The following is a 23,954-nucleotide window of genomic DNA, read 5'->3' on the forward strand; positions in this document are numbered from 1 at the left end:
ACATTATCTGTTAATGACATTGTTGAAAAGAGGACTGATTATACCATGATGATAGACATTGCATCTTCCCTAAGCTATGAAGAATTTGATGATATCAAGAACTACAAAATTGCATTTGACATGTGGAACAAGCTAACATAAATCTATGGAGGTGATGACAATGTGAGAAGAGACAAAGCAGAAAGTCTAAGAGGATAATTTGATCAGATGAGGATGAGAGAAGATGAAAACATTGCCAAATATGTTGAGAGAGTAAAAAAAAGTGTCAGTGCTATCAAGGCTTCTGGAGGAGATATCAAAGAGGAAACAATTGTAAGTAATGTTCTTTGAACTTTGCTTCCCATTTATGCAATTAGATTTTTTGCAATTGAAGAAAGAAGATGTGAAGCAAATAATAAGATAAATCTAGAGGCCATAGTAGGAAGATTGACTACATTTGAGCTAGATAACTATGATAACTATGTTCCAGCTTCCAAGAAAATTGAATCAACATTTGAAGCCAAGCTTTCACTCAAAGAAAAGGGCAAGAAGATAAAATATTCTCAGTAAGAAAGTGAAGAAGAATAAGAAGAAAGTTCTAACAGTGATCTTGAGGTGGTTGAAGCTCTACTTGCAAAGAAATATTCTAGAGTGTTGGTGTAAATAAGTATTTACTTATTACACTTACTTAAGTTTTACTTAGGTTAATGCATTATTTAATTATTTTGCATTATTTTATTATTATTTTAGGTGAGACACTTAGGATTTTGTGTACTCTCATTGATTTACGCAACTCTAATTATGGACATGGTGTCTACAACACAGGAGTATGCATCATTCATTGAGTTGTCATGTTGACAGCACAATTATCTGCACTCCTCATTTAGCACATGTTGTCTACACCACTAATTTGCATGCTACACCATTGTAGGCTTATCCTCACATCATCACACTTAATCTCATTCTCAATGGAGGATAACCCATATCTGGTGGACATGTGCCTGGTTGTATGACATATCATGATGCTAACTTTTATGCATTCTAGAAGCTCTCTTGAGGCCTTTATATTTAGGCACTCCTAGTGTACTCTCAACTAGTTATTGAATGAACATCATCATTTTGATCATACTTTGTCTATTTTAGTCTACTATGTGTTTGTGTTGAGTTCTTTAGTTATTGGGTGAATTATGGCCTAAGCCAAATTCTTACATGGTATCAGAGTTGAGGAGGATTCTCATCATGCAGCTGTTCAAGACCGTTCATGCTTTAGCATCTTGACATGAATCTAGAGGATCCACAGAAATTAGGAGTGTCTAGAGCCAGATCTGACCTCACCGTTGCATTCAAAGCATCGATTCGGTGAAGATCGACTATAAATTTGCCTATATTGGGTGAAAGTTGATCATGAGGAAATTTTTTTTTGCAAACTGGCACTCGAAGGCACCGATTTGCAAACTGAGTATAATCATTTTCAGATCTATTTCATTAGATTTTTAGATTTGAATTAAATTTCAAATTTCTTCTTTGTGATTTCTAGGTATTTTTCAAAATTATTTGTTGAATTTACTTGCCTGGTTGGAGAAAATTTTTGTACAACACTGGGTTGTCACATCCCATCACATCCCAGGCTGTAGATTATTATATTAATTTTTTAGGGCATTCTTTAATTAATTTGACAGGCTTATTACTTTAAGCCGGTGGTGTTTATATTAAAATTTGGCATACTTTATTAGATACCAACCTAAGACCACTAAACTACTGACGGCAATAGATACTTTGCCCTAGCCTTTGCAAAAAATGCTGTGGACTGCTTATTATAAGCAACTTGCAGATTACCAAACCCACAAATGTGGGATTAATCCGCATAGATTTGACAACGCATTTAGCTAGTTTTCGGCATTGGTAACAAAAATTGACGACCAAAAACCGGTAGCAACACCCTTCAACACTCCCCACTACTGGCAGAATTGCTTTTGGATAAACATGGGTGGCAGTTTCCTTTTAAAAAGAGTATTCATCGCTCTCCCCATGCATGTGGGATAATCCGCAGACAATCCGACAGTGGATAATTTTTTTTTGGCTAGATTAAAGACAATGCAAAATCACGTGAGGTTTTAGTAACCTGCATGAAGTACACGCAGAGGTCATCCTTCCTGCCATGACAGATTTTGACTGCCTCAGACAGGCAGTCCCACGCAAGATGCCACATGATCCTGCACAATCAACGACTTAGTCAGCATTATCTGCCCATTGTATTCGAACACGTCACCCTTCCACATGGTCAAATTCCATATGGTTCATACTGCTGATGTCATCTTCTGTACAAATGACCTCATGCTGACATCATCAGAGGGTTGGAAGATGCTGACGTCATTGGTTAGCGAGCTTAAATTTGATGCCCATTTGGACATCATTCTAGGGTGAATTATAACTAGTGTGATGATCGTATGACCGTCAAATTTAACTGTTTGATTCACTGATGTAACCCCTCTCCATATTGATTTTGATTTTTGCAGTTCGACTTTGGGAGGCCATAACTCAAACATCTAGACTCCAAATTAGGTGCAATTTTTCTTGAAATTAGGTAGAATTTTCTAAATTTTTTAGTGGTGTAGCTATTTTCTAGTTTTGGTGCAAGGATTGTTCAAAAATTGCATTTTTTGACAACTGTACCTGGATAATCTTGCATTTTGCAACTTTAAAAGCTCCGTACGGGCACATTTGGAGTAAAAAACAAGTTCCATTTTTTAAAAAAGTGCATATTTTTTTATCTACTTTCTAGATCTAGCATCAGATTGTAGTGTTGTGTGGAAAAAATTGTCACTTTCAAAAATAGGGCCTTTCTTTGCTTTGTAATGCTTTAGAATTGTAGCACATTATAAAGTTTTAGATTTGTACTCCATTAAGAGGTTGTAAAAAGAAAAATTAGAAGTCCATGAAGGCCAAAATTAGCAAGTGGCCCATTGTAATTGCACTAGTGATAAAGTGCCCAAAGCATCTATTTTGGGGGGGTTTCTTCATTTAGTGAAAAGGGGGGGGTGTTATTGGTGTTGTGTTCTCTCTTTTCTACACTTTTCTTTCATTTTCTGTATTATGGGCAAATTTAAGTTTCCTAAATTAACTCCTCATAACTATGCTTCGTGGCCAATCAAAATGTTGTATCACTTAATGCATAATGGAGTTTCACAATATGTAGATGGTACTCTTCCTAAACTAGCAGGTGATAATATATCAACAAGTGAAATTTCAAATTGGGTATCCATGGATAGGAAAGCCCTAGGTGATATATGTTTGGGGGTAGATGATAAGATCACGTATCAAATTAAGAAATGTACTACATCCAAGGAAGCTTGGGATACCCTCGAAAGCCTTTATGGGAAAGTGTCTGAAGAGGATGTGTTTAAAATTGAAGATGAGCTTGTATCCTTAGATCCTAAGTCATATGACTCAATACAGGACTTCATCATTAAGGTGAATGAATTAAGGACAAAGCTTACTGATTGTGGGAGTTCTATCAAAGATGACAGACTAACCTATCTCATCCATAACAAGCTTCCATCTGAATATTCCACATTTGTATGTTCTTTTAACACCTCAAAGACTACCTTAGGGTTTTCCTACAAGCAAGTCACTTTTGATGAATATGAAAAATTGTTGGATGATGAAGAAAAGAAGTTGAAATCAATGGGGATTCTCAAAACACCTCAGTTCAGAGCATTGGCGGCCAATGAGGGTTCTCAACATTCAGCTGGGCAATCTTCAAATAAAGGAATGGGTAAGTAGAAGTGGAAGAAAGAAAAAATTGAGGATACAAAAAAGACAACACCTCAAGCCAATCAACAAGGCAAGTCCTCAAATTCCAACAAGAAAGGGGACAATAATAAGGAGAAGAAGAAGTGCGCTTATTGCAAGAAATCGAGTCATTAAGAGCATGAGTGTTATCTTAAAAAGATTGATGAATTGACCAACATCACGAAGAAACATAATGTTCCATTACCTAATGCTTACAAGGATAAAGGGTCTTCAGTAGATTCAAAGGGAAAAGGGCAAGCACTTATGGAAAATTCAAACTCTTCAAAGGAATGGATATTTGACTCAGGTGCCTCGTATCACATGGGTTCTTCAAAGGAGGATTTTTCTTCATTGAATCACTCAAAGGTACCGCACATCTTCATAAGGAATGATAGAACAATGGAAGTTGAAGGAAAAGGAAACATGGAGATGGAAAATGGAGAGTTTAAAGTGGATCTCTATGTTCCAAACCAAAGTTTGAATCTCCTATCAATCTACCAAATCACTCACCTTGGAGATGGACATAGAGTTGAGTTCCTTCCAGACTCAGTTAAGGTGCATAGTCTCAAAGATGATTCCTTGGTTGTAGTGGGGAAAGTGAATGATCACAAGAGGTTATACTCTTTCTCTCATTTTGTGCCCAAGTCTCCTTCAAAAGCCTTGTTATCTCAATCAAATTCAAACATGCAATTATGGCATGAGCAGTATGGTCATCTTGACTACCACTATCTTCAGCAACTTTGCACATACTGAATGGTAAAAGGTCTACCTCAAATCAACTTTTCCAAAGGTGAATGATCAACAGATTTAGTGGATATGCATCCAGAGGGGAAGTTACAAAGAGGGAAGTCTTCTAGAGCAACAAGTATTCTACATATGGTTCACATGGTATTAGTAGGTCCTTTTGCATTCAGCCAAGGTTGCTACATACTCACCTTAGTTGATGACTTTTCAAGGTTCACTTGGGTCTACTTTCTGCATAACAAGAACAAAGTGTTGGACAAGTTTCTAGACTTCAAGACTCATGTAGAACGAAAATCCAGGAAAGCCATAAAAGTACTTTGAATGGACAATGGAAACATGGATGTGAACATAAGACTTATGGACTTTTGCAGACATGAGGGAATTGATCTTTAGACTCCACCAGCATTCAGTCTACATAAGACAGATGTTGCAGCTTTGAGGATTCACACTCTTAAGTCTATGGCAAGTTGCATGATTCATGCCAAGTCTCTCAATCCATCATTAGAAGTCGAAGCAATCTCAAGTGCCACTCACATTCTTAATCGTTCTCCTCATCCAGCTTTAGATGGAAAAACTCTTTTTGAGGCATGGTGCGGCAAAAAACCTATTGTGACACACTTCAGAGTCTTTGGTTGTCCTGCATGGGCAAAGCTATCTTCTAGGGGATGCAAGGCACAGTCATCTCAGCCTTGTACCTTCATTGGTTATGAAGACAGTGTGAAGGCATATAGACTTCTACATCTTGAGACACATTAGATATTTGTGGAGAAGGATGTATACTTTGAGGAAATTTCTCTGAGCTTGTCCTGTACTCCTCTTCGCACATCATACTGTGTGCATACTGATAGTGATTTCAGTGATAGTGCTTTAACAACTTCAGACACATTGGGTTCTATCGATAGTTACAATGAGGGGTCACTTCATTAGTTTAGTCCACATGCATACATCATCACAGTGATAGGTCCAGAACAACATGGTACATCCAGTCTTCTAGATATAGGTTTAGTGATAGATTTGGGGGATAGTATTCATGATCTGCCTCTTCTTCTTGATGCAAAATTACCTTCTTCATTTCTTGCAAGGGTTTTAGACTCTCTTGTTCATTCTCTACATGATCGATCATCACAGGTTGAAGTGATTGTGGATACTTATGATCAGCAGTTGCAACATGGTTCTTCATCAGTTGTAAAGATAGACAATTCTTTGGGACAGGTTCTTCACTCAATTGAATAGGTTTCAGAGACATCACTCATCCATGGGATTCTTTCCACACATAGAGAAAGAATCTCATTTGTACCTTTGGCATTGTTTCTTCTTAAGGGGAGGAACACCATTTTGCAGTCTTGGATCAGCTTTTTCATCAGAACTGTCATTGTTTGGCATTCTTCTTTGGGGGGGGGAGCCCATCCTATCTCTCTTCCTCTTCTCATCATTCTCTTATGTATATATTGGATGAATGCCATAAAGGGGGGATCTTGATTACTCCATCCATCCATGCATCCCTATTTATCTCTTTTTTTGGGGGAGGGTTTTTCCCATGAGGTTTTCCTGCTTTCTCCACTTTATGGGAGATTGCATATCATTATGTACATGGGTACCTAACATGGCCTAGTAGCTGGGACCCATATTGCATATCATCCTAGATTTCGTAAGCTTAAGGGCATTCCCCTAAGTTGCACTTAAGGGGGGGTGTTGGTGTAAATAAGTATTTACTTATTACACTTACTTAAGTTTTACTTAGGTTAATGCATTATTTAATTATTTTGTATTATTTAATTATTATTTTAGGTGAGACACTTAGGAGTTTGTGTACTCTCATTGAGTTTTGCAACTCTAATTATGCACATGGTGTCTACAACACATGAGTGTGCATCATTGACTGAGTTGTCATGTTGACAACACAGTTATCTGCACTCCTTATTTAGCACATGTTGTCTACACCACTGATTTTCGTGCTACACCATTGTAGGCTTATCCTCACATCATTGCATTTAATCCTGTGCTCAATGGAGGATAACCCATATCTAGTGGACATGTGCTTGGTTGTATGACATATCATGATGCTAACTTCTATGCATTCTAGAAGCTCTCCTAAGGCCTTTATATTTAGGCACTCCTAGTGTACTCTCAACTAGTTATTGAATGAATATCATCATTCTGATCATACTCTATCTATTTTGGTCTATTGTGTGCTGGTGTTGAGTTCTTTAGTTCTTGGGTGAATTCTGACCTAAGCCAAATTCTTACATAGAGGCAAAGAAAAATACAAAGGTAAGGTTCCTGTAATCTATTTTCATGTGAGGAAATTAGTCATATTGCTACTAGGTGCCCAAAGAAGAAAAAAAAGGATGAGAAGAAAGGTCACAAGTGTAATGGCAAGAAAGACTTCAAATAATTCAAGGACAAAGGTAAGAAAACATGTTTCATGGCTAAAGATTTTAAGGATTTTGATAATAGTGAAGATGAAATTGTTTACATTGCTGTGAAAGATGAATCTAATAATGATGAGGAAGATAAGATGGCACTTATCTCTCATGTGAGAAAAAATGATACATGGATCATAGACAGTGGTTGTTCACATCATATGACTGGTGGAAAGACAAAGTTTGAACAATTTGAAGACTATGATGGTGGAAGTGTGAGGTTTGGTAATAATGAACCTTGTTGCATAAAAAGAAGAGGAAGAATCTCATTAACCAAAGAGCTTGTATATGATAATGTCTATTGGGTTGAAGGACTAAAAAACAATCTATTGAGTGTGGCACAACTAATCAATATTGGATTCAAGGTGGAATTCATGCATATAAAAGCAAGACTACTGGATGACAAAGGAAAGCTGATTGGATTAGGCATACAAACAAAAGGTAATTTGTTTTATCTTGAACTTGGTGAATGTTCATGTTTTATTGCTCAAGTTGAAGAAAGTTGGTTATGGGATAGAAGGTTATGTCATGTGAATTTTGATAACCTGGTGAAAATAAGCAAATTCAAGAAAGTAAAAGGCATTCCTAGTATAAAGAAACTTGATGTTGGTCTATGCAAGAATTTTTAGATTGGTAAGATGGGAAATACTAGCTTTAAAAGTAAGTTGGTTATGGTATAGAAGGTTATGTCATGTGAATTTTGATAACCTGGTGAAAATAAGCAAATTCAAGAAAGTAAGAGGCATTCCTAGTATAAAGAAACTTGATGTTGGTCTATGCAAGAATTTTTAGATTGGTAAGATGGGAAATACTAGCTTTAAAAGTAAAAACTATTAGTTTGAAGAAATTTTGGAAATTGTGCATACTAATTTATGTGGACCCATTGGAATTGAGAGCTATATTAGAGAAAAGTTCTTCATTCTTTTTATTGATGACTAATCTAGAATGATGAATATCATGTATTTGAGAAAAAAATTAGAAGCATTTGAGAAGTTCAAATGGTATTTGGATAGAGTAGAGAAGGAAACTGAGAAAAAACTAAAATGCTTGAGATTAGAAAGAGGTGGTGAATTCATCTCCCATAAATTCAATAACTTTTGCATTGAAAGAGGAATAAAAAGATAGGTGTCAGCTCCTGGAATTCTTGAGAAGAATGGAATAGCTAAAAGGAGGAATAGATCTATCATGGATTGTGAAAGAATTCTAATGATTGAAAAGAACATTGCTATCAAATACTGGAAGGAAGCTATCAGCACTACAGTTCATACCTTGAATCGAGTACAGTTGAAGAAGGATTCAGTCAAAACCCCCTATGAGTTATGGTATGGCTATAAACCCAATGTAAGTTACCTAAAAGTATTTGGAAGCAAATGTTATATTTTGAAAGAATCTAAAAAATAAAAATTTGATGTGAAGGGTGATGAAGGCATATTTTTGAGATATTCTTGCAAGAGTAAGGCATATAGATGTTTGAATTTGTCTACTCACAAAATTATAGGAAGTGCATATGTGAAAGTTGATGAGTTTGTAGAAAGGACTGAATAAGAAAGTAAAAAGGAACCAGAAGACTATAGGAGATTTTTTTTTATTGAACCTAATATAGTGCTAGATACATCTGTTAATTAGGAAACTTCTACTCTTGAGTCTTTAATCACCGAGTTGCAAGAAGTTCGACCTAAGTTGCAGGAACCTGAGTCACATTTAGATGCTACCGAGCTAATGCCTACCGAGCCAGAGTAGCCAGAACCTGAAGTTGAAGTTCAAGAGGATGATAATGCAATTCATTTAAAAGGCAAAGAACCTGTATTGGCCAAGTATGTTAGGAGACATCATGCACTAGATCAAATTATTGGGGACAAATCTAAAGGTACTATGATAAGAAATAAGCTAAAAGGTACTTGTTTACTTGCTGATTTTGAACTTAGAAATGTCAAAGATGCATTAAAAAATGAAAGTTGGATTGAGGCTATGAATGAAGAGATAGATCAAATAGAGAAGAACAAAACATGGACTCTTGTACCTAGGCCTAAACACAAAAATGTGATTAGAACTAAGTAGGTATTCATAAATAAGTTGAATGAAGATGGTAAGGTATTAAGGAACAAAGCTAGACTAGTATGTAAAGGCTACTCTCAAGAAGAAGGAATTGATTATGGAGAGACTTTTGCTCCTATTGCAAGACTAGAAGGTGTCAAGACCTTACTTGCATATGCTACACACAAAGGATTTAAGGTATATCAGATGGATGTCAAATCTACATTTCTCAATGGTATTCTTGATGAAGAAGTTTACATTGAGCAACCTGAAGGTTTTGTTGATCCAGATAAGAGGGATATGGTCTGTAGATTACACAAAGCATTATATGGTCTAAAATAAGCTCCTAAAGCATGGTATGAAAGATTGCATAACTATCTCATTTAGATTGGTTTTCAGAGAACTAATGATAACAGTAGCTTGTATATCAAGAAAGGACCAGATAACATGATTATTTTGGTAGAAATATTTGTGGATGATACTTTGTTCACAGAGAATGATGATCTATGCAAAGATTTTTCAGAGAAAATGAACAAAGAATTTGAGATGTCTATGTTTGGTGAGATTAAATTCTTTGTTGGTCTTCAAATTCAGCAGAGCAAGAATCATATCTACATCACTTAGTCTAAATACATCAAGGAGATACTCAAGAAATTTGGTGTGGAAGATTGTAAACCAATTGGGACTCCTATGTGTACTAGACTAAATCTTACCAAGGATGATGAATTAAAAGAGGTAGATTAGACCTTATATAGATCAATGATTGGAAAGTTGTAGTATGTAATTCATTCAAGGCCTGATATTGCTCTTGCAGTTGGTATTGTAGCAAGATTTTCAGCAAAATCCAAAAAAAATCACATGATGGCAATTAAAAGGATCTTGAGATACTTGAAAAGCACTGAAGATTATGGATTGTGGTACAAATTTGGAAGAAATTTGGACTTGAAAGTGTTTACTAATGCTGATTGGGCAGAAAACATTGACTACAAAAAGAGTACAAGTGGTTGAGCATTCTTTCTTGGAAAGAGGTTGGTTTCTTGGACAAGTAAAAAACAAAATTATACATCTCAATTTACAATAGAATTAGAGTATGTTGTAGCAGTAGTAAATTGTTCCAATATTGTTTGGTTTAAATAGTTGTTGGAAGGCATGAAGGTTGAGATCTAAGAACCAGTTGTTATGTTTTGTGATAATACAAGTGCAATCAACATATCAAAGAATCCAGTAATGCATTAAAAAACCAAGCACATTGCAATAAAGTATCACTTTGTCAGTGAATTGGTGTAGGATAAGGAGATCAGTTTGGAATATGTCCATACAAAGGAACATATTGCTGACATATTCACCAAGCCATTACCTAATGATGCATTCTTGTATCTAAGAGGTAAGCTAGGGGCCATTCCCTTATTTGAAGCTCACTAAAATGAAGTTTTAGTGATGCATAAACATGAACCAAGTTGAAGATCTATCAATTGATGTAGCATAGTCATGGAAATATTGATTATGAATCCATACTCAAGGTACATTGTTACTCATTTGGTATGTGTTGTCAAAGAGGAAGAGTTTACTATCATATCTTTCTAAAATTTGAATTTGTTTATGGAGAGTTTGTTGTTTAGAAAAGAAGCTATGTATTTCCTTCACAAAGGGAGATTACTACATTAGAGAAGTTTGTGGCATAAAATCTAAGAGGGAGAAATGTTCTGTTAGAAAAAGATCTGTTTTCAAATTTCATTATGCTATGACATATTGTGTTGCCATCAATGCCAAAGAGGAAGATTGTTAGATATAATTGTTCAATTGTGTTGTCTTTGATGTTACAAAAATGTCATATTAGTTGGCAGACCAAGTCTACCGAGCTTAGTTGGTCAACAAAGAAAATTACAGAGTCTACCAAGCTCAGTTGGTTAGCAAAGAATATTCTAGAGTGTACTGAGCATTCTTGAAAAATGCTCTATTTAAACTATATCTACCGAGCTCACTTGGGTGACAAAAGATTTTGTGGTAGAAGTTAATGGTAATTGAGCTCACAAGGTTAACGAAGGAAAGTTAGTGTTTACCGAGTTCACTCGGTCTCCAAAGGATTTTGCAAAGTTTGCAGTGTTCACCGAGCTTCAGTTGGTTAACACTAGAAATTATTGTTAGAGTAAATAATTAATAATTAATTATTTATTCTATTTACTTAAGCTTACTTAAGTGAATGCATGTAGTTAATAGTTTTAGTGATGAGTTGTTAACAACAAGGGAGTTTGTTCCCTTCTAGCATGTTCTACCTTTTGTGGAAGAGTGCTTAGTTGTCAACCTTATTTTCTACCACCTTGCAACTTGTCCTACAAGCTTCTATGAGGCCTTTATATTCAAGCTCTCTCATTGTATTTTCTCATCTCATTTTCATTGTAAATACATTTTTTTTGTTTTGCAATATGTTTTCTCTCAAGTCCATTTAGGATTTTTCCAAGCTCCACCTCTTCCTTCTTGGTCTCCCTTCGACAGGTTATTTGCATGCAGGCGATCTTGGTGAGCTGTGGAGTATAATTTCATCAACTCCTACATGGTATTAGAGCCTCCCTACTATTTCTTGGTTGAAGGATTTTCAAAGTCGCAATTCAGAGACACAAACCCTAGTTTGTTTGTGCATTTTTCTTCAATCTAGGGGAAGAGCAATTTTTTAGAGCACTTTGGGCCTAAACAAATGCTGCCATTAGATCCGAAAGGCCATTTCAGTTAGGATTCATATAAAATTTTCTAATTTTGGAGAAAGTCACTCTAGGAGGCAATTTTTTTTTGGTACCAGGCTACCTTATGACTGTACGGACAATTTGAGCAAAAAAAAGAAAAAAGGGTGCACCACCACGACACCACCCAATAGCCACCACGGGGCCACCCGCACTCCACTAGTACTCCACTCAGGAGGGTAGCACTACTCACACAACACCCCATCTCCACTGTGGCCTGTGCGCCACCTTTTCCTACGGTGCCTCCCTAGCCCTCTGCTCCTATCCGTCGCTCTACCAGATTCCTCCGCAGGCCTGCTCCACTCGTCTACTGGTTTTTCTCCTTTGCTCTACTCCAGTCCCACCTTGCCCTATTAGTGCCTGTTCAACCTACCTACATGGTAGTTTAGTCACTTTTTTGCATAGTTGGAAATTTTTGGGAGTGACACATGGGACATGTGCCACATTGGCACTTTGCCATGTGGCCCTTGCCATATCACCTGCCACATTTGTAATCTGCCACATGGCATCCATGTGGCACTACCACATGGCATGCCATGTGGCCCTTTTTTGTGATAAAATTTTTTGCCATGAAATGCTGATGTCAGCATTGCATCAACACCCCTACACCTCTCTAGGGTCCTTTTTGACCTATAGTTGGTTTTTTGGCCATATCTTGAGCATACAAAGGTATATTTTTGATCTAAAAGAAGCACCAGAAAGCTAGTTTCAAAATAGAGACATTGGTGTAGGTATTTTTAGGTTTTGATGCAGTTTATTTTCTTTTTTTTGTAGTTGAAGTTTGAAGTTCTATTTTTAACTCCGGCAAGCATATCTTTTGCATCTCTTCTACATTTTTTGAAAATGTTATATTTTTGGAAAGCTAATTTTGTCATCTTTTCAAAAATGTTATCATTTCCTTTAGATTCTAGCCCATGCTCTTTCTATCATGTTTTTGACATTTTTGCTCTATGGTGGTATCTTGGGTGTTCCAGGTCGAAGGATCATTTTCATGGCATGAAATATTTTGTTTTGAGCTATACTATCTTTTGTATCAGCTTTTTCACTTTTATAATCATTGTAGCTATCATTTGTAAGCATTTTTATGTATACACACTAAGATAAAGTGCCACTCTTGCATTTTGGGTTCATGAACATTATTTTGAGATAGTTGTACTTGCACTATTTTATAAAGCACCATGGGGGGATAGTTCTTTGCCACTTTTGTACCTTCTTCCTTTTATTTTCCCATGCAATGCATGTGTGACTGTGTCTTTATAGGTGTTTGTACCTCTTCCCCTCTCTCATCGTTCTTGGTTTTGTTCATAAAGGATATTGGCCCACCTTCTTAGTTGCCTATCATCTCACCTTGTCTGCATTAAGTGGTGGTTATTATAGTGTTCTAATGCTTCTTTGGTTTGATGGTTTGATAGTGTAAGCTATGTATTTAGTGGTTGATCCTATATATGAGGTGAATGCAGTGGCTGGCTACCTATGTGTTTCGGTGAGATGGATCATCTACCATATAGACACACTCAGTTCATGCCTTCTTCTTCCATGGAGGTTCTTCAGATCAGCAGTTTCTTTTCAATGATAGAATTTGTAGCTTGTTCATGCTTCAGTGATAGTCTTCATAATCAATTTTTGTTCCTATTTGATGGGACATTCCACTAGTTGGAGGCTTCTTTAGTCCTTCACTAGGTTCTTACCTCTTTTTGGGAGAGGTTTTTTCCCATGAGGTTTTCCCTCTTTCCCCATTTTTAGAGGTTGTATTTCTTTGCATTATACATGGGTACCTAACATGGCCTTGTTGTCGGGACCCATTCTGAATTTTCTCTTAGTTTTGTGAGCTTAAGGAATTCTCCTAAGTTGTACTTAAGGGGGGTTGTTAGAGTAAATAATTAATAATTAATTATTTATTCTATTTACTTAGGCTTACTTAGGTTAATGCATGTAGTTAGTAGTTGTAGTGATGAGTTGTTCACAACAAGGGAGTTTGTTCCCTTCTAGCATGTTCCACCTTTTTGTGAAAGAGTGCTTAGTTGTCAACCTTATCTTCTACCACCTTTTATCTTGTTCTACAAGCTTCCATGAGGACTTTATACTCAAGCTCTCTCATTTTATTTTATCATCTCATTTTCATTGTAAATACATTTTCTTTGTTTTGCAACATGTTTTCTCTCAATTTCGTTTAGGGTTTTTCCAAGCTCCACCTCTTCCTTCTTGGTTTTCCTTCAACAGGTTATTTGTATGTAGGTGATCTTGTGAGTTGTGGAGTTGGATTTCATCAACTCCTACAATCATTTTTGAAGCAGTGTTTATCGAGCAGGGTCAGCCAATGAAAGATTTTGTTGTTTTGGAAAATAAAGCTTAATTGTTTTATGTAATGATTGTAGCCAATTGATGTAATGATTATTGGTAAATTTAACTTGTAAATGAGCTGACTTGACAATTTTCAAGGTATAAATAAAAAGTCAAGTTGTGAATTCTAAAGTGTAATGGGCGAGCATGCAAGTGTATTGATTGAAGAGGAAAATGTGAACGAATTTTGAAGAAGGATCAAATAACCTTGAGTAGTAGAAAAATTTTATTCGATCAGAGAGGATCTAGTAAAGAAGAATAGAGATTTGTATCAGCAATTCAGTTGCATCTCATTCAGGTCAATTCATTGTTACTTTCTCACCATTGTAGTAATGATTTCTAAATCTCTTAATAGAGTTGGTTTAATAGCCATTTTGTAAATCCTCTCACAAGGTAATAGTTCTATTGAATTGTTCTAAGTCCTCTAGCAAGGCCACTCCTAGTAGGGTGATTAAATCTTTTAACAAGGTCACACCTAACAATGTGTTTTGTAACCTTTAACAGGGTTGGCTCCTAATAGGGCTCACTTCAGAAGAGTGAAAATTAGTAGCTAGTTACTTGGTGGTTTTTTGCATATTGGGTTTCCACGTTAAATCTGGTGTCTCATGTGTTCATGTTATTTTCTTTATGGTTGCATGTTAATCACTGTGAATATTTAAGTTCTATTAAAGATAACATACACTACATCTATCGAGTTATAGCATCTTTCTGTATAGCTACCGAGTGACAATAGTAACTAGTTTTATAAGACATCTTAAGGATTTGTGGATTTTTTTTGTAGTAACTGATTCACCACCCCCCCCTCTCAGTTACTCCATCTATATTTTCAACATACCTTTCTAAATCTATTGTGATTGTGTTGAGCGACTATTGAATTCTGCTTGGAAATGTTGGAATGATCTCTTTCAATTCTCCTTTCACTCTTTGTGCTCTCCTTCAAATTCAAATGAGTAGAAATTGATCATATGGACCTTAAAACCTTGCATTTAATGTGTAGTGCTTACACAGTTGTGAGCTCAGCTTCAATAGACATTTTGACTCACTTAGCTTCCATGAGGTTCCCTTTTACACTTGGAAATCACTACGAGCTTGTTCAATACTATCACCTTTGATAACTTGGTATCAACTAACATTTCACTCAATAACCATAATGAAACTTTTCATGCTCACTAGTAACATGAAAAATGAAAAAAACTTAAAGATTTCTTTTAGATTCTTAGCAACACTTTGCATCTTTATTCATGCAAATATAATATTTTCATAACTAAATCCTTAGAACTGATGTATAGTATATCCTTTTAAATTTCAGCCCCACGTACCTCTTGATTGCTTAATTAGAGGTGGTGTGATCACCTGACCCATTGGGTAAAGTGATCCCCTCTGAACTTATTGTGTTGCAATCTTCCTTTCTCTTCCATGTCTTGTTCATCTCATCACTAACATTCTCAACATCTACCTTTCCTTTGCCTTTGTTGAACTCACTGCTTGGTGCCTTTGACCTTGTTGGACAATTCTTGCTTATGTGACCAGTCTTCAAATAGCTAAAACATGTGGTTTGACTCAACCACCTTTTGTAGTTACTTTTGAAATGTGCTCTTATGAAATTTTTAGCAACATGTCCATGCTCTTGACAGTAGTGACAACTATACATAGTATTATAATCCCAATTATAAGAGTTTCCATTATGCTTTACCTTTTTCTGCTTGTGTGATGACCATTTAGGCTTGGATTTGCACTCATCTACTCTATGTCCATACTTCTAATAGTTATAGTAGTATCCTTCAAATCTTTGTGTGTTTATGGTCTTCGTTTTGCATTCATGTGCTTGATGTCCTTGTTTGTTGCATTTGTGACAATGACCCATGACATTTTTCTTAGGATTCAAATTTGCAGTCTTTCTCCTGCAAACATTAACAATATGACCTATCTTACCACAATTATGAAAAGTAGTTTTGGAATTTTTACCTTTTTTGCTTCTTTCTTCACCACTTTTGGATGATTCTTCTTTTTTAGTACTAGTGTAACCCAACCCAGAAGTATCACTGTTGAATCTAGGGGATCTCATCAATTGTTCAAAGTATTTAATGGCTTCACTAGGTTTGTTGAAATTATTAGCAAACTCCTTTTCTCTTTTCAGATCATTTCTCAGTTGTTCATTTTGCAACTTGAGTGTTGTGATCTCAATATCCTTTACATTCAATTCATGATTTACAATCATCATTTGACTCAAAGTTTCCAATTGCATGTTAGCAATCTTAGTTAGCTCTGATATTTTCTCTTCTAATCTGTTGGTCAAAATCCTTTTGTCATCTTCAATCACGACTTTGTCTTATTCAACTTTCTTTTTTTGCTCGATCACCTCACATAGCAATAATGATTGGACTTTCTACTCTCTTTTGAGATTTTTGACCTCTTTAGTTAGGGTTCCATTCTTTTCCATCACATCTGCAACTAATGCATCAAATTCATTAGAGTTTCCATTTGAAAATAATTTAGTAGTAGCAATCTCTTGGTATTGTATGTCATTCTCTTTAATAGAATTTTTCTTCCTTCTCTTCAGTGATATCTTTAACTCATTTCTTGCTTCATTCAGCTAATGTAGGGAAAGTTGCATTTTAGTCATCTGGTTCTCGATAGTCTTTCCCAACTTGTAGACTTCCATCTTCAAGATCTTTCCTCAAAGCTACAAAGCTTTACTTTTAGAGAGCTATACTCTAATACCAATTGTTGGAAATACAACAAGGAAGTAAACTCTAAGGGGGGTAGGGGGGTTGAATCAACACTTAAAAAATTTCAACTTCAAAATCATTCACCACACATCCATCTCACAATCTATGCATATAAACTAAAATAACAAATTAAACATATACATCCATAGCATGAAAGTAAAATATTCAACACATGTATGAAACAAGATAATTGGTTACTAGAAAACCTCCAAGGAGAAGGTAAAATAGGGGTGGAGATGACACCCATAAATCTTAACTATTGCAGTAACAAAGTGTATCCAGTGAAGATTACAATGTTTGATCATGAAAGATGATCTACCCTATGAAAGGTCTACCCTGTTAAAGGCTTACAAGATTGTTAGATATTACCCTATTAAAGAGTTTAAATACCCTATTAGAAGTGTTTCTGGTAAGAGGACTTTAACTTACAATGAAGTAAGCACCCTGTTAAAGGATTTACAACAACTTGTTAAGACTAACCTATTAGGATATTTAACTAATTCACCTATTAAAATGTCTCAATAATGATCCTTCAGTTAGCACTCTATTTCTTGATGTTAGATCACCTCTATATTGATGTGTACTTGATCCTTTTTGATCAGATGTATCTCTGTTATCTTTGGATTCCTTTCCTCTGATCTCCTTTAACTAATTCTGCAATGTAAATCAATTCATAACACCTTAGTTACCATGAATGCTCTATTTGCACATGTAAACTCTCTTCAATTCTCTTTAAGCATTTGTTAAAAAGTTAGGGTTTTTCCTTCTTAAGAAGATCTAGGTGACTTAGGGTTAGGTATGAATTGACAATAGTGATTCACCCATATTGCCACTTAATCCTTCCCTTTTTCTAATTAGATGCATGTAAAACATAAGGATTTTCATAGTTAATATTTTTCCTTATTATCAAAGATCATAATACAATCCTAAAGTCAACCCAAAAATAGTTTACATAGAAGTTTGTGCCATTACAAACAACTATGTCAAAATTGTGTAAAGTTTGTGATGCTCGACATCAACTACAACTTCAATGTTGTAACTCAGCCTCTGAATGACTTGACATTCATTGATCATTTTACATCTAAATAACTTAGCACATACCATCTTCTCAACACTTGAGTGACTCACTTAATAGTTACTCGGCTCATACTAAATATATGTCACTTGACATATACTATCTAACAACTTTATGCTCGACATGTATTACTTTTTTAACGTGAACTAAGTAAATGACTTAAGTATGTTGTCACTCATATGTCAAAACCAATATGAGATTAACAACTTTTAGACCTATATTCCTCCCCTTTACAACATACTAGCATCTTTAACAACATTTTATGTCTTTTTGCATTACAACCTTTTTATGTCAATGTGACAACTTTGTAATTTTAATTCCAAACTTAATAAAAATTTGCATAGACACTTGAATCACCCTTAAATGGACTTTAATAAACATTTTACATCAATTTTATCCTTTATTAGGAATTTTTTCATAATTTGACCCTCTTGACCAAACTAGGAGCTTAATAAAACAACATTGAAAATGTTGTACAAATGGATTTACATAGCCTTAAATATTATTAAAATTACTTATTTCATAAAATTTGTGCTACTATACCATACTCCCAATCTTAAAATGTTTCCAAGTCTCTTGGAAATATGAAACAATAACTTGGAAGAAAAAATTAGACAAAAAAATGCACCGTTACATTTATTTTCCTTTGCCTCTTCATGCCTTTTATCACCATCATCTTTTTATTTAAGGAAACTATTAGCCATTTTAGCCCCCCCTCATTTTTGTTCCCATATTTCCATCACTTAAATTTGATCACAGATACGTGTTCATGGTGCCAAGGTTTACATAGTGCACTAAAATGGCCTAAATCTAGTTGAACCCTAATTCCCCCCTTCATGTTATACATGTGTTACCTTTTGGAGGATTGAGTTATCCATGCACAACTTATGTTGGGTCTCCCCTTACTAGGTTTATTCACTTTAAGTTTTGCCCCTGCACCCCCTTCTTTTAAAAATTAAATCATGCTTCTACCTTTATTTTTTGCTAAATTTTCAGTGGGTCTCAGTGGTGATGACATAGCAGTGACCATGATTCGGCATTTCAGGAGTTCATGGAGCATGAGGAGAAGAAATTACAAAAAAAATCTTGAAATAAGATCTCCACTGTTGGATCTCCCTTGATGCAATGATGCACATGTTCCCATGGAGAAGCAAAGGATGTATCGAGAGTCAACAAGATGCTGACATGTTGCAGGCTAGATAGGTGTCTATGTCTTAGAGGATAAAGATAGATCGAAAAGGAAATGCTTCAAAAGACCAAAATGCTGCCATGTTTCCCTAGGTGACGTGATGCTACCATATGTTGGGCCTACCTTTAGCAAAGCTTTAATCTTTGATGTCATACATGCTTGTGCCATGCATTATCATCACGAGAATGATGAACAAGTTGATAAAAAATCCCTAATTCTTTTCAAAATAATCTAAGGAATTTTTTTTCTTAAACGCTTCAAACACCCAAAATGTGGCCATGTGTCCTAGGGATCCTAAGTGGAACAATTTTGCACAAGGGATTTTAAGCCAAAGATTGATGATGGAGATATAATTATCAATTAAAAGATCACCATCCATAATATGTAAGGGGGGTGTCCTCAATGTTTTTAGATGAACATGATTGCACCACATGTCTAGGTGTTCAAGGTGGGAGAATTTTCAATGCTAAGAGATGATCTAATAGGATTCTTCAAAGATATAGGGCCATATGGTAGGGTTGACTATTGAATTCAATTGACTCGATGACATAACTGACCTAGTGTTGTTGTACACTATTAGAAGCAGCTCACTAATGGCGAACAAATCCTTTGATTGCTTGTAACCAAATTTTTGGTTTTATTGACACCTGATAAATGAAAATTTCATTCTACCACTACCATGGTTATCCATCTACCGGTTAGAGTAGTTATGACCATCATTTCTATCTCTTCAGGGGCTAAGTTTGCATGTAAAAATCAAGTTTTGTGCATAGGGATGTGCTTTTGATCAAATCTTCCTCAGATTAGTAGTTATTGTTCTCTACAATTTGAATAAAATGGTTGAGTTTTAGGGTTTTAGTTGTCATCTTCTCATTTATGCCTAAGCTATAAGGAATTTTTTTTTACCTCTTTCAAAGGGTCAGTCTCTTCTCTGATTTTTTATTGGTTGTATTTCATACTCTGCTACTGTAATTTACTTTTCCTATGAGTGAATATATTTCTCTATTGTATCTTAACCTTCTTTTCTTCTATTATTGTATTAATTTCATTCTTCAAGTTGTATGTTGTATCCATTTTGCCTTTGAATGATATAGAGTGAAGTTCCTTTCTTATAACATTCCATTGGTTTCTGATCTATATGTGATTGTTGAGTTAAAGCAAAGATTGAATCTATGTACTTTGCTATTATATTGATGAACTGTGTAGTTTTAGGAAAAGATAAGAATGAATGTACTATTTTGTGTTTCACCCCTTTAGCTTAAACTAGGTAGTTTGATTTCATGCATTGCTTCTCTCTTTTCTTTTAAAGAAGTAGTTAAGTACATCTTGATAGTGAGGAAGCCAACCTTCTCCAAAGAATCAATCTCATTGTTCAAGTCCCATAATTTGGATATTATTTCCATGTTTCACAAGGTTGCATTTAGGTCAAACTTCAGGAAAGGGTGCAAACTTTTGTGAGAATAGACACAAGAATATCATCTAAATAATTTTCCCAAATACTCCTGTTAGTGGATCATTAATGGTTGTAACTCCATAGTGCCTTATCAATCAAAGACCCACCTTTATTATTGTTTCTTCAACTCACCACAAGCAACTCTCTCATGTGCCTCACTTGGAAGTCCCATCCTTCCTCTTTTCCCTTATCTTTTCACATCCATTGGAATTTCCCATGGCCCTGACAAAACTTCCATAACAATCTATACACAAAAAAAAACACCTTCTTTTTGCAGCAAGATGGATGAGTATCTGCAACCAAAATTTTATCTTCTATTGATATAAGATTGTTTTGAAGTGAAGAAACTATAATGGAACAATTATTGTTTGTCAATGATGTCAAAATATCTACCTACTAGTGAGACAATTTCTTTTTGGTGTGAAAACTATCATTTTTTGGAGGGACAAAGAGGATTTGAGAAGAGGAGATAACAATAGCACCTAGAGAAAGGTTGAGTTATTTGGTGTGTAAAAGAAGCACTAAGACCAAGTAAGAAATTGATACTATAGTGCATTATTTATCTACTTAAAATTTGAAATAAAATATGACTCAAGTTAAGAGTATAAGAAGATCAGGTATGAAAAGTGTCTGCTGAGCTTGCCCAGTAGTTAGTGCAAGCTGAGCATAAATCAGTGGAAGACAAGTGAAAAAAAAAAGTGCTAAGAAAATAAAAAAATAGTGCAAGCTGAGTGATTGTTAGTATATGTTGAGTAAAGTTTAGTTGATGTCAAGCATCAGTAAACTTTAGTGTTCACCGAGTAAACTAGTGGTGATCGAGTAGAAGAATGGTATAGAAGTCAAATGAAAACATATTGATGTTGAGTGCTAGTAAATATGCTAAATCAAAGATTTGGTGAATCTAAGCTGACTATTTCATTTTCTTGAATTATGTGAAGTGTGTGGAAGATAAATATGGTGAGCTGGTGGCACAAAATTCAATATAAAACATTCTGAGGTGAATTCAAGGAATATCTTAGAAGAAGTTTCTAGAGGAACCAAATAGAAAAGTGGGTAGATTCATTGTATCCTACCTAATCCTACGTAAACCTAAAATGGATGATTTTGGTTAAGTAGAAAAAGATCTAAATTCTCTATTTATAGAGAAAGCTGGTTAAAAGAAAAGGTTGTGATGTGTGAGAACCTAAGGAAGACAAGGAGTCTAGGGTATTTCTTCATTCAGTGGACAAATAAGAAGTGAATATAGTTGGCATACAAACAAATAAGGCTTAAGAATATGAATTCTTGAAGGCTGAACAAGCTATCAAAGTTGAAGTGTATGAAATCTAAGCAAAATGGAGGACTGAAACATAGATCTATAATTTGCAAGTGAGTTATAATTGTTATAATCATTGTATTAGTCTAGGGTAAATCCTTTGGATTAAGGTTGACTTAACAGTCATTTGTAAATCCTTTAACTAGGTAACATTCTAATGGAATGGTCTAAAGTCCTCTAAGAAGGCTCATTCCTAATAGGGTGATTGAAATCCACTAACTAGGTCACATATAATAGTGTGTATTGCAACCTTTAATGGGGTTGGACTTTCACAGGGAATGACTTTAGAAGAGTGAGAATTAGTAGCATGTTATTGGTGGTTTTTACCAAATTGGGTTTCCACATTATTTTTTTGTGTCAAATGTGTTGGTCTAATTTTTTGTATGATGAAATTTCCCTGCCTAGGTGCAAAAATCAAATTGAATCCATCATTGGTGAATAGAGCTTTTGGTTTAGTCTTCTAGATTTTTGTTTGCCTTTTTGAAAAATTTGCAAATTGTGTGTCTCATTCCTTTTGAAAGCTTGGGCATGAAGTCTTTTTGAACTTTCACAAATATTCTGTTTTCATAAAAAAATTTCTCGTGCCCCTAAGCTATTATCTCTCCCCATCCAATCTTGGTGAGATCTACGTCATTCGTTACTTTTCCATGGTGAGTTGCACTTTTTCTTTATGTATAGCGAGGTAGCGAATGCCACAAAACTAAAGAATGGTGCTGTAAAATGGAGATACGGTGGTCAAATAGTATGTTGTATTTGAAGTTTTTAGGCACATGCCTTTTTTCAATACTGATAGAATAGGAAAAGAAACCTAGTAAAAGGCAAGCACATGATATCACCAAAATATTTTTTTTTATGATGATTCACCACTTCGCTAACTAGCAAAACTAAGCATCTTGCCGTTAGCAATATAGTGAGTGGCTGAAGAATGTATTACACGATGGATGTCAAATTTCTTGATGGTCATTAAGAGTTCCAAATGACATAATAAATGATGATATCATTGCCCTTTTAGGACCGCTAAGTGGGTAACTATGATGTGACATGCTTTTGTTTTCTGGCATCGAGTTTTGTTAAGTCATCGGAGCTCACTACCTTGCTAATTAGAAAATATAGGCCTCTCACCATTAGTGATACAGTGAGTTGCTGTGAAATGAGCATATGGTGGAACCCAAGCAATATGGAAAGATGAGTGGAATTAGAATATTGTTTTTTCTTTTGCTAGTTGTGCAAAATTTATCATGTCATCAGTCTTTTGGACCCACCCTCCATTCATAAAACATAGGAGGAATTTTGATTGTTAGATCAAGCTAAGATCAATGATTCTTGTTATCTCGCCATAAAAAAGATATGCGTGGTTTACTCTATGCGAGATAGCAAATATGGGACCCACCTCATCTTAAGATGTTCGTGCAATTTCTTTACCCTTGGATTGATCTCAGATCAACAGCCATCACTATCTCGCTATGAAAATTTTCTCAGAGGATATGTATAACAAGATAGCGAATATGGGGCCCACCATTATTCTTCTAAGCAATGTAGTTGCATGTCATGCACATGATCAAGATCAAATCAACAACTGTCACTACTTCACTATTAGCAAGGTGCTTTTTCTTTATGTATAGTGAGGTAGTGACCTATTGAGATGTGTCCTCAGTTGCCAGTGGGTCCAAAAAAAGATGCCATCAGGGAAGGAGCTATATACGTGGTTAGTTCTCATTGGATTGAATGACCAAATTGTTAAGTGAAATGCCAGTCACCTTTTTTCTGCATCCCTTGATTGCAAGATTTTTAAAAGATTGACAATGTAGATTTACACGAAGAAGGTGGTGCCACTCTGTGTATTAATTAGACATGAAAGCTTCACATGTGAGAAAAAAAAAGTATAACACATAAGATTTCCTCAGTTTCACCTTACATGAATAAAGATTTTGAGCCTTTTTTGAGCATAAGCAATTACTGAGAAGATTGTGCTGAAGTTGGTGAGATTGTGAAGCAACTTATTCATAGAGAAATTGAAAAAGTACATCAAGGAATGAGAATGGAATTCAAGTAAGTAATTACACTATTATCTCTGTAAGTGTTTTAGTTCTGCAAAACATAAGCGAAGATGCCTCCAAAGAAGGAATTTTTAGGTCAGGAAAATTAT

Source organism: Cupressus sempervirens, chromosome 8 (genome assembly GCF_028749045.1).
Source record: "Cupressus sempervirens isolate cs-2001-9-10 chromosome 8, ASM2874904v1, whole genome shotgun sequence".
Lineage (NCBI taxonomy): Eukaryota > Viridiplantae > Streptophyta > Pinopsida > Cupressales > Cupressaceae > Cupressus > Cupressus sempervirens.